Source organism: Cetorhinus maximus, chromosome 3 (assembly GCF_964194155.1).
Source record: "Cetorhinus maximus chromosome 3, sCetMax3.hap1.1, whole genome shotgun sequence".
NCBI lineage: Eukaryota > Metazoa > Chordata > Chondrichthyes > Lamniformes > Cetorhinidae > Cetorhinus > Cetorhinus maximus.
This window is the reverse complement of record NC_135881.1, coordinates 89,501,309-89,514,615: the sequence shown is the minus strand read 5'-3', so window position 1 is coordinate 89,514,615 and position 13,307 is coordinate 89,501,309. Positions and strand designations below refer to the sequence as shown.

The 13,307-nt window shown below is 44.1% G+C and overlaps 1 protein-coding gene across 2 annotated transcripts in view; it reads right to left on the bottom strand.

Moving 5' to 3' along the window:
* LOC144678765 (tyrosine-protein phosphatase non-receptor type 3-like) overlaps positions 1-10,919 on the bottom strand; it is a 252,812-nt gene extending 241,893 nt beyond the window's left edge. Inside the window, exon 1 of one of the 2 annotated variants that reach the window (XM_078538644.1) lies at positions 10,711-10,919. The gene's annotated coding sequence lies outside the window, so the exon portion shown is untranslated. The remainder of the gene's footprint in view (positions 1-10,710) is intronic. The other variant, XM_078538642.1, reaches the window with a different exon arrangement.
* Between the last annotated feature and the right edge of the window lie 2,388 nt (positions 10,920-13,307).

The following is a 13,307-nucleotide window of genomic DNA, read 5'->3' as shown; positions in this document are numbered from 1 at the left end:
CACACAATTCATACACACACACACACAATTCATACACACACACACACAATTCATACACACACACACACAATTCATACACACACACACACAATTCATACACACACACACACAATTCATACACACACACACACAATTCATACACACACACACACAATTCATACACACACACACACAATTCATACACACACACACACAATTCATACACACACACACACAATTCATACACACACACACACAATTCATACACACACACACACAATTCATACACACACACACAATTCATACACACACACACAATTCATACACACACACACACAATTCATACACACACACACACAATTCATACACACACACACACAATTCATACACACACACACACAATTCATACACACACACACACAATTCATACACACACACACACAATTCATACACACACACACACAATTCATACACACACACACACAATTCATACACACACACACACAATTCATACACACACACACACAATTCATACACACACACAATTCATACACACACACACAATTCATACACACACACACAATTCATACACACACACACAATTCATACACACACACACAATTCATACACACACACACAATTCATGCACACACACACACAATTCATACACACACACACACAATTCATACACACACACACACAATTCATACACACACACACACAATTCATACACACACACACACAATTCATACACACACACACACAATTCATACACACACACACACAATTCATACACACACACACACAATTCATACACACACACACACAATTCATACACACACACACACAATTCATACACACACACACAATTCATACACACACACACAATTCATACACACACACACAATTCATACACACACACACAATTCATACACACACACACAATTCATACACACACACACAATTCATACACACACACACAATTCATACACACACACACAATTCATACACACACACACAATTCATACACACACACACAATTCATACACACACACACAATTCATACACACACACACAATTCATACACACACACACAATTCATACACACACACACAATTCATACACACACACACAATTCATACACACACACACAATTCATACACACACACACAATTCATACACACACACACAATTCATACACACACACAATTCATACACACACACAATTCATACACACACACACAATTCATACACACACACACAATTCATACACACACACACAATTCATACACACACACACAATTCATACACACACACACAATTCATACACACACACACAATTCATACACACACACACAATTCATACACACACACACAATTCATACACACACACACAATTCATACACACACACACAATTCATACACACACACAAATACACACACAATACAGACGCACACACACAAACACACACACAATACATACGCACCCACACTAGAAACACGAACACGCACCCACACTAGAAACACGAACACGCACCCACACTAGAAACACGAACACGCACCCACACTAGAAACACGAACACGCACCCACACTAGAAACACGAACACGCACCCACACTAGAAACACGAACACGCACCCACACTAGAAACACGAACACGCACACACACACACTAGAAACACGAACACGCACACACACACACTAGAAACACGAACACGCACACACACACACTAGAAACACGAACACGCACACACACACACTAGAAACACGAACACGCACACACACACACTAGAAACACGAACACGCACACACACACACTAGAAACACGAACACGCACACACACACACTAGAAACACGAACACGCACACACACACACTAGAAACACGAACACGCACACACACACACTAGAAACACGAACACGCACACACACTAGAAACACGAACACCCACACACACTAGAAACACGAACACACACACACACTAGAAACACGAACACACACACACACTAGAAACACGAACACACACACACACTAGAAACACGAACACACACACACACTAGAAACACGAACACACACACACACTAGAAACACGAACACACACACACACTAGAAACACGAACACACACACACACTAGAAACACGAACACACACACACACTAGAAACACGAACACACACACACACTAGAAACACGAACACACACACACACTAGAAACACGAACACACACACACACTAGAAACACGAACACACACACACACTAGAAACACGAACACACACACGCACTAGAAACACGAACACACACACGCACTAGAAACACGAACACACACACGCACTAGAAACACGAACACACACACGCACTAGAAACACGAACACACACACGCACTAGAAACACGAACACACACACGCACTAGAAACACGAACACACACACGCACTAGAAACACGAACACACACACGCACTAGAAACACGAACACACACACGCACTAGAAACACGAACACACACACGCACTAGAAACACGAACACACACACGCACTAGAAACACGAACACACACACGCACTAGAAACACGAACACACACACGCACTAGAAACACGAACACACACACGCACTAGAAACACAAACACACACACGCACTAGAAACACGAACACACACACGCACTAGAAACACGAACACACACACGCACTAGAAACACGAACACACACACGCACTAGAAACACGAACACACACACGCACTAGAAACACGAACACACACACGCACTAGAAACACGAACACACACACGCACTAGAAACACGAACACACACACGCACTAGAAACACGAACACACACACGCACTAGAAACACGAACACACACACGCACTAGAAACACGAACACACACACGCACTAGAAACACAAACACACACACGCACTAGAAACACAAACACACACACGCACTAGAAACACGAACACACAATAAACACGCACGAACAATACACACACACAATCCTGACACAATATACACACGCTACACAAACAGTATATACACACACAATTTATTCACACACACACACAATACACACACACACAACACATGCACACACTTTACACACACACACAACACATGCACACACTCTACACATAAATGCGCACACACACAATACACACACTGCATACCCACAGTACACACACACAATACACACGCACAATATACACACAATGCACGCAAAATATATATATATACACACACAATAGACACACACACACGAGACACGCAATAGACACAAACATGACATACAGAATATACACATACACACACAATACATACAGAATATACACACACATAACCACACAATATACACACACAAGCAAATAGGCACCCACGTAGGCGCACACACAATACGTGTGTGCACCATACGCCCGCGCGCACCATACACGTTCGTGATACGCAAGTATGCGCACCATACGCACGCACAACACTATACGCACGCCATACGCGCATACGCACGCACACCATACATGCACAGCGCACACCATACGCGCATGCGCACACCATACGCGCATGCGCACACCATACGCGCATGCGCACACCATACGCGCATGCGCACACCATACGCGCATGCGCACACCATACGCGCATGCGCACACGCGCACACTGTACGCACATGCACACGCATACGTTCACACACTAAATGCAAATGTACACGTGTACACGCACACTATAGGCACACGTACATGCATATCTGCACACACTATATGTAAATTTACACATGTATGTGCATACGCTATATGCATATGTACATGCGCACACTCTATGCACATATACAAGTGTGCACACACACTAGGGGCAGAATTTTAAGTCCCGTGTGCGGGTTCACACCTGACCCGATCAGGCGTAAAATCACACGAGATGATGTCGGGCAAATGTCCCGACATCATCGCACACTCGCAAGATACTTTGCTGGGCGGGCGTGTGCATGTAAAAGTCAGAATTGCACCTGCCGACAATTAAGCTGGTAGTTAAGCCCATTAACTGTGCAACTGTCTGCGATTTTTCGTGGCCCGTCCAGCACCCGGCTGGCGGATGGGCGAATCGGCCAGGCACTCTTTACATTTTTCATCAAACCTCACCCAAAGGCGGGATGAAATTTTCGTTAGAAAGTAAAATGAAAATCAATATCTGGGGATATTATTTTTATGAGCCATGCTTTCAAGTGTTTGATTGTGATGCATGGACTTTTTTTTTTGCAGTTTTTTACAGCTTTATTTCGCTATTTGCAGGTCTGCAGCTCCCTAAGGCAGCTGTCTGCCTTCAGGGAGCTCTCTCGCAGCGCTTACCTGCCCTCATGGTGAGATTGTTGCCCGCCCTCTTCCTGCCCGCACCCCTGTAGTGCTAAGCTTTTTAAAGCGCATTTCATGCTGGCTGGCCTTTAATTGGCCAGCCAACATGAAATTGCAGTCAGGGGTCCATTTCCCAGGCCTGCCGATCGCGTGTGCCCGACAATCGAAAAATTCAGGCCTATATATACACATGTGCACATACACATGCACCATACGCATATATACATTGGATATATAATACATATAGGCTCAAATATATATTACATACACACACTATATACATACACACAATTGTATAGACACATTACATGTGCGTATATATAGTGTATACACCCATATATATAATCCAAATGCATACATACATATGTATCTATGAATAATATTGAAATGAGTAAATACAAAAGAGACCTAGAAGTCTTAATGGTCTTAACACTAAACAAGGAAGAAATTACAGATCACCCAAGACATATATTCTGACAACAGAGGAATCAGTGTCGGAACACATGAGAAAGGTGATGCAAAGGTAGAGCTGGGTGCCATCAGTATACATGTGGCAGCTGACCACCCATTTAGACGCTGTTGTCAAACTGCACCAAAGAGATGAGGAAAAGGACGAGTTCAAGGATAGATTCTTAGGGATTTCCAAAGGTAATAGTGCTGGGCACAAAGTGACTATTTCTGGAAATGCTCTGCCTATGATTGGATAGTTAGGTATGGAATCAAAAGGAGGAAATACTACTGAGCTGCAGAATGGAAGAGAAACATTGAAAGAGAATGGTGTGGTTAACATAGCAAAGGCTGCAGAAAGTTAAGGCAGCAGTAATGCAACATTGTCAAAGAGGTTGTTACTTCTGACTTGCATCATGGCCAATTTGGTGCTGTGAGATGGGTGGAAAACTGATTGCAGAGATGAATACAGAGTTGCAGAAAGATGAGCATGGACTCGTGAGGTGACAACATGTTCAAGAATTTGAAAGGGAAGCTGGCAATGAGGGAGTATTTTGCAAGGACAGAGGGGACAAGGGAATTTGAGAAGATGATGGTTTGAAATGGAAGGAAACAGCACCTTAGAAAAGGGAAGTGTTTACAATTTCAGCTTACACGGGGATCAGACAGGGAAGTTTATTAGTCAGCAGCTTAGCAAAATGACATTAAGTGAGTGGAGGATGGGTCTCATGGACTCCATGAGCTTAAGAGTAAGAAATGGAAGAGAATCTAAGAGAATTGTGCATTCAGGGCTAGGAAAGAGGGCGCCCTGTGACAGGTTTTGCTTAGTGGGCAAGAGGAAAGGGGGAGAGATGTAGCAGAGATGGCTGAACAGTTAAGTCCACAAGTTACAAGGGAGGCACATTGTTTGGAAGAGAGGAAGAGACAACAGGTATTTTAGTGAGACACTTGGTAAAGGAGAAAAGACGCAAGGGGATTAACTTTGCTCTCCAAAATAATTCTGAAACAGTGGATAGTTTCACCAGAAGAGAATGAGGCCCAATAGCAACTGATATATTTCAGCCATATCAAGTGATGGATAGCTAAACCAATTATGCACAGTCAAGCCTGCACCCCCTAGACTTAAGCAAGCAAAAATGGAGGCCATACGACGAGAATGGTTGCTATGGGACAGGGTAAATGTTCTGGAAACAAGCACTAACATGGGGATGAGGGAGTGGTTAAGCCAAATCAACAGCTGTTTGTGGCGAATGGAGGAAAAAGGTTAGGGAGTGGGTTTTTGAAAGTGCAGTTGTGACTTGTGCGAGCGGAAAGATTTTTTTTCCAGAGGCAGATGCAGAGAAAAATGGGGTTGGAAGGGAGTAGGGTAACGAGTGGTGAGGAATAGAAGAGAGTGGTCAAAGATGGCCTTATCAGTGATGCTGTCACCCCTGGCTCAGTTGGTAGCACTCTCACCTCAGAGTCCAAAGGTTATGGGTTCAAGCCATACTTGAACTGCAGAGCACTTTGGGACATCCTGAAGTTGTGAAAAGTGCTTATACAAATGCAAGGTTTTCTTCTTTGTTGAGATCATGGCAGCAGGGAGGTCAGAGGAGGGTTCAAGGGGGTGCAGTGAACATGGGTAGAAGGTTTTATATCAAGAAGTTTAGAGACAACAAGAGGCAAGTGAACTCAGAGGAGAAGGGGCACTGAAAAGGATTTTGAAATAACCAATGTATAGTCGCTCAGTACAGAAGCTGAGGGAGGAAAGGAGGGAACAAACAGTGTGGGACTGGTAGAGAACAAGATCTTTAAAGGAGAAGCAAGAAGGGTGATACAAGGTGAGGTTTTTGAAGGAGTAGAAGCTGCAAGAAGTGTAGGAGAGACCAACCTGCTACTTGGTGATGTGGGCTGCATTGCCACTGTTGTGGCTTTGGTGGGACAGTAAGTGAAAAATAGAGTCACCTGAGAGTCAAGTTTCAGTCGAAATCAGGCTGGGCCGAAAGGCCTCCTTCTATGCTGTAAACATCTATGAGTCTATAAGGATGTCAATACAAAATAAAGAAATTGCATCAAGATACAAAATTGTGGATGGCAACGGGCTTGTTCGCGAGTGAAGTATATTCCACTGGCAGAGTCCAAGGTGGCAGTGATGAGTCGGGTGACTGGGGAGAGGCAGGGGCGAAAGGATATTCTTGCCTGAGACAGTGCAACAAAGGTTCATTGGACTGATTCCTGGACCAAGGGGATTGTCCCATGAGGAGAGATTGAGAAGACTAGGTGGCATATATTTCCTAGAATTTGTAAGAATGAGAAGTGATCCAACTGAAATATGTAAAATTGTTAAGGGACTTGACAGGATAGACGCTGAGTGGATGTTTTCCCTGATGGGGGAGTCAAGGACAGGGGTGGGGGGGGAGGGGTGCCATGTTACAGTCTCAAAATAAGACGTCAGCCATTTAGCACAGAGGAGGAGCAAGCTCTTCACTGACAGGTTTGTGACTCGCTGGAATTCTCTATCCTAGATGCTCAATCATTGAATATATTCAAGATAGAGATTAATAGCATTTTGGGTATGAATGGAATAAAGGGATATGGGAAAGTGCAGGAAGGTGGAGTTGAGGTAGATCAGCCATTAACTTATTGAATAGCAGAGCAGTCCCTGCTGAATAGTGCACGCGAGAGATACAGAAAGGCACAGAGAGTACATGTGAGCTTTTATTAAAGGGATATTCAAGCCTGAGATGGTGACAAAAGTAGAAAATCAGGAATGTAGTAATGGGTTGGGGGTAGGGATTAAGCGGGACAAAATACCTCTAAATATTGGTAAGACCAAAGCCATTGTTTTTGATCCTGACCACAAAGGCTGCTGCCCAGCCATTTGCCTTTCTGTGGCAAATGTCTCAGACTGAACCTTGGTGTCACATTTGATCCCAAGATGAGCTTCTAACCACACATCACTAAAACTGCCTATTTCCTTCCATGTAACAGCACTCAACTCTGCTCCTCTCATTTCATCTGCTGCTGAAATTCTCATCCCTCCCTTTGTTACCTCTATCTCAACTCATTTCTGGCCAGTGTCCCATTCTCTATCCTCAGCAAACTTAAGGTATACAAAACTTGCTGCCCATGGTCTAACTCGCATAAAGCCCCATTCACCCATCATCTCTGTGCTCACTGACCTAAAATGGCTCCTGGTTATGCGACATCTCGATTTTTAAATTCTCATCCTTGTTTTCAAATCCCTCCATAGCTTCATCCTTCCCCTACCTCCAATATCTGCCAGCTCTAGAAACCTCCAAAATATTTGTACTTCCCCAATTCTGAACATCCCGAATTTTAATTGTTTCACCAATGGGCAACAATCCCCTCATCTGCCAAAGCCCTAAGTGCTGGAATTCCCTCTCTAAACCTCTCCACCCTTCCCTCCTCTAAGATGCTCTTTAAAACCTACCTCTTTCACTATGTTTGTGGTCATTTGCCCTTATATCTCCTGTGTGGCTGGGTGTGAAACTTTGTTTAATGCTCCCATGAAGTGCCTTGGAGTGTTTTGCTACATTAAGTTGTTGCAGTACCAAAAGGGGGAGAAAGAAAAGGCGATATTGTTTGATGACAGAAAGGAGAAAAGGGCCCCAGGTTTTTTTTTGGAGTGGGGGGGGGCAGGATGGGGAAAAAAAGGAGAAATGCATTGAGCTTGGGTCCATAGTGGCGCCAAAACTATGCACAGCAATGGACACAGAGGCAGTGTGTATTACATAGGTATGGGGGAAATTTTGAGACATGCCCTAATCATGGAAAAGTCCAAACAATTTTTTAGTCCAGTGGTGGGAATTTTACACAACATGAGGCAAGTCTGGTGCATCCAAAGCTACGTCCAGGTTTGAAGACAGTTCTGGAAAGTGAGAGAAGCTGAGAACCATTTAAGGGGCAGAGTTTCAGCAGGCATGCTGTTGGAGGTTGTCTACTAGAGTCAGAAGTCCAAGTTGGGGGGGGGGGGGGAGAACAGTTAATAAAGCACATAGTATCCTAGGTATTATTAATAGGGGCATTGAGTGCAAAAGCAAGGAGGTCATGTTAGACTTGTATAAGACACTAGTTTGGCCTCAACTGGAGTACTGTGTCCAGTTCTGGGTGCCATACTGGAGGAAGGATGTGAAGGCACTGGGGAGAGTACAGAGGAGATTCACAGGAATGATTCCAGGGTTAAACAACTGTAGCTATGAGGATAGAGGTTGGGTTGGTTTTCCTTGGAAAAAAGGTTGTGAAAAGACTTGATAGAGGTATACAAGATCCTGAGGGGTATGGACAGGGTAAATAGTGAGAAACTGTCCCTCTCAGGAGTACATCAAGAACTAGAGGGCACAAATTCAAATCAATAGGCATAAGGCGTAGCAATGACGTAAGGAAAAAAATTTCACCCAGGGGGTGGTTGGAGTCTGGAACAAACTTCCTGAAAGGGTGGTGGAGGCAGGTTTGATCAAGGTATTGAAAAATGAATTGGATTGCTACCTGAAAAGAGACAAGGTGCAAGGTTACAGGGATAAGGCAGGGGAGAGGCATTAGGGTAGACTGCTCTCTCAGTGAGCCAGTGCAGGCTCAATGAGCTGAATGGCCTCCTTCTGCACTGTAAAGTTTCTGCGATTCTGTGAAGTGAAATCAGAGAATCAAGAGCAGGGAAGTCCAGGAAAAATAGGTTATGTATGTTGTACTTAGCCATACTTTATCCCCCTTCCTTCAGCAACAAGGCAGGTAGATGGGATTAGGTCCACTATTCATGTGGAGGATAAACAGGGATTACTGAATCAATCAGCCTGTTTAAGTGTTGTAACTTCCATGCAATTTATACCCAACATACATTAAAAAGAATTTTAAAGCAATTGTATTTATTTGCATTGCTTGAGAATTAACTTAAAATATGGATACTTTACTTTTACACACACCAACTCAATTAACTTAATAGCACAAAAACATGTACTACATATTGTTCTCCATGCTGTATCTTTCAGTTTGTGCTTAAAGCATATATTTTAGACAATATAACTTTTCTCATCCAATTTATGGCAATTCTTAGATTTGGGAAAGGGGAATTTTATTTGAGAACTTAGCACCTGAAACAAACTAAATTTTATGAATCTAGTCATAATTATACTGCTAGCCTAATCACCAATATATGTTAATATATTTTGTTCAACATTCACCATAATTAGCCAACTGTCCACCATTGTTTTTACATAGGGAAAACTTATTTCACCAATTGCATACGGACTAACTTATTCTCAGTCCTGTCCCTCACCTTCCCTTCCTTCCAAATGTGATTCGATTAATGTGCTTACATCTTAGACAACAGGCTTCTGTTTTCATTCCTGGCTCCCCTAATGTTCTTGTGTGAATGGAGAAACATATTCCCCAATCAGTGATTGGCACAAAACAGGCACACCTACTTCAATGACATCTTGGCATGAGCAATCTTGCCTGCTGCTATATCACATGGGCACAGACAGGCAGGTCTGCTTCCCCATCATCACTCTTCGGTCCATGCTGACCAGAGATTGCAACACAATTATCAAATCAAAGCGCAAACTAACTTGGCCTGATTTCAATGGTTCCTTTCAGTACAGGTTGACTCATTAACGTGCATCCTGGGCATTGACCCCTTTTACCCTTAATACAAGGGTATGGATCTACAGACTGACTGTTCACCTACATTCCTTTATCAATCATCGCCTACCCTGCTCCCCTATGGTCACAGGCTGACTGACCGGTTCCTCTATGGTTTCTGGGTTGGACTGACTAGTCTTGATAGGACTGCCTAAATCTTGCTTTTTTCCGCCCTTCCCAATCCAGGCGACTCCCTGTAAATATTGACACGGTGCTGCGCGCGCACCATCTCCGCCTCCTCCCGCTGTACCTTGACCACACACTCAGAAAGTAAAGGAACAGCAGCCGCCTGTTTAAGTTGAGCGATGGCAGCTCATTCTGCTCCAATTCCGTACCTCCACATTCAGTCACAATCGGTGTCGCTCCTTCCCTTTTCTACCTCGGTTAACGCCGCGGCTCTAAACGCTCATCGCAAAGCTCGCAACCAGGTGTGGAACGTCACCAACTCCACATTCCCCACTCCCGTCAACACACGGCCGCGCGCGAGGCTCCGCCCCACCCCCCGCGGCCGCGCGCGAGGCTCCGCCCCACCCTCCGCGGCCGCGCGCGAGGCTCCGCCCCACCCCGCGCGGCCGCGCGCGAGGCTCCGTCGCCCCCCCGCGGCCGCGCGCTCATCGTTGGAGCGCTTGCTCGCGGAGTCGTAGTCTGAAGGTGCTGGAATGTGAGAGAAAAACTAACTTTTTGCCAGTTCAATTTGATATTATTTTAATTAAACTCAACTGAATAATAGTTCTCAAAACGTAAGCATCTTAATGTGGTAACTGAGAGTATAACCCCTCCTGCTGTCTATCAGCGTCACCTGATGTTCTGTTAAGGCTTCGACCAGTGAGCTCCGGTGGTGGGGCTTCCTGAGGAAAGTCTTGATCCCGTGCGCAGCACCTGAAAGGCTCTGTGTAATAAAATTTAGCTGTTTCTTGTTGAAACCTGTCGGTTCCATCGTGTCATTACATTTGGCAACCAGCGTGAAATTAGCTCTGACTCTGCACCTCGCCTTGTTACTGTGAGTACATCATATTTTAAGGAAAAAGAAACTACTCCCCCGTCATGCGACCAAATTGATCCATGTGATGTGACTATGAAAGACTGGAGCCAGTATGTAGAGTGCCTCAGATTTTATTTCGTAGGAAACTAAATTACTGCGGAGAAAAAGCAGAAAGCGATCCTCTTGAGTGTATGTGGCAGTAATACGTACACATCTCATTCGCAACCTGATGGCCCGAAGCGTGCCCAATTCTAAGTCCTATATTAAATTAGTGAACCTCATGAAAACACACTTCCAGCTGAAGCCATCTGTAAGAATGCAGCATTTTAAATTTAATTCCAGAGTTAGGGCCACGGGAGAGTCCATCGCAAGCTACAATGTAGTGAACCTCAAGAAGTTAACAGAACACTGCGACTTCAGGGACATATTAAACAGTATGCTGCAGGACCGATTTGTTTGTGGAGTTAAGGATTGACGCCATACAGCACGGTTTACTTGCCGAGGTCGACATCGACTTTAAGTGCGCCCTAGAAGTCTCCCTTGCCATGGAAAGTGCTGCGAGAGATTCGCAGGCTTTGCAACATATAGAACATGGCGCTGTATTTCATGTTGGATGGGAGCCTACCGTGGCGTGAAAAGCAGACCCACGGCATCGAAGCAAGATACAATGACGCTGTGAGAAATATGAAAAGTCCTAGTAAAAACACTTCAGCAGCAACTTCAAGATTAAATTGTTATAGATGTGGAGGTGACTACAAAGAGGACACCTGTAAATTCGAGGAGGCAGAATGTCATTACTGCCATAAGAAAGGTCATGTGGTAAGGCAATGCCAGGCAAAGCTGAAACAGCTTGCAAAACATCAAACCAACATGATCAAATTAAAGAATACAGCAGAGACTGAAGCTGCCGACATTAATGTTTATTCCCCGTCTAACGTAACAGCTGTGAAAATTGAACCTATCACTGTGACAATCCAACTTAATGAGAAACCACTAATAATGGAGGTGGATACAGGTGCTCAACTGTGGTGGTGAGAGAGCACACTTTCAAATATCTTTTGCCAGCCCTGAAGAAGTCATATGGATTTGAAACGTTAACTCTGTTTTTTCTCTCCAGCGATGCTGTTAGACCGGCTGAGTTTTTCCAGCATTTTCTGTTTTTGTTTCAGATTCCCAGCATCCGCAGTATTTTGCTTTTATTCAAATATCTTAATGAAGGTAGACAGTCAATAAACCTGGAGTGAACAACCACTAAATTAAGGACATACACGGGAGAATCCATACAGGTAAAGGGCGTCGCCAAAGTACCAGTTTCTTACAAGAAACAGACAGCCCAGTTGCGTGTAATAATTGTGAAAGGAGAAAGACCCAGTCTTTTAGGCTATTTAGATGAGCACTTGAAATGCCATAGCATACAGGACTACGGGCCAACTGCTGGAAAATGGGATTAGAATATAGGTGCTTGATGGCTGGCACGGACACGATGGGCCAAAGGGTCTGTTTCCGTGCTGTGTAACTCTATGGCTCTATTTCACCTCAAATCTGATGGAGTTCCAGAACCTCTAAGAAATTACAACATGGTTTTTTGGGATGAACTAGGGAAGTTAAAAGGCATGCAGGCCAAGATACATGTGGAGCCACAGGCAACATCTCGCTTCTTTAAGGCAAGACCTGTGCCTTATACGTTGAAAGAAAAGGTTGATGAGGAGCTGTACTGGTTAGAAAAGCTGTGCATTGTCCAACCTGTTCAATTCTCGGAATGGGCTGAGCCCATAGTTCCAGTGGTTAAGCTCGACCACACCATACACATATATGTGCATAGATCATTGAAGGTAGCAGGAGAGGTGGAGAGAGCAGTTAATAAAGCATATAGTATCCTGGGCGTTATTAATAGGGTCATAGAATACAAGAGCAGGGAAGTTATGCTGCATTTACTTCAGACACTCATTA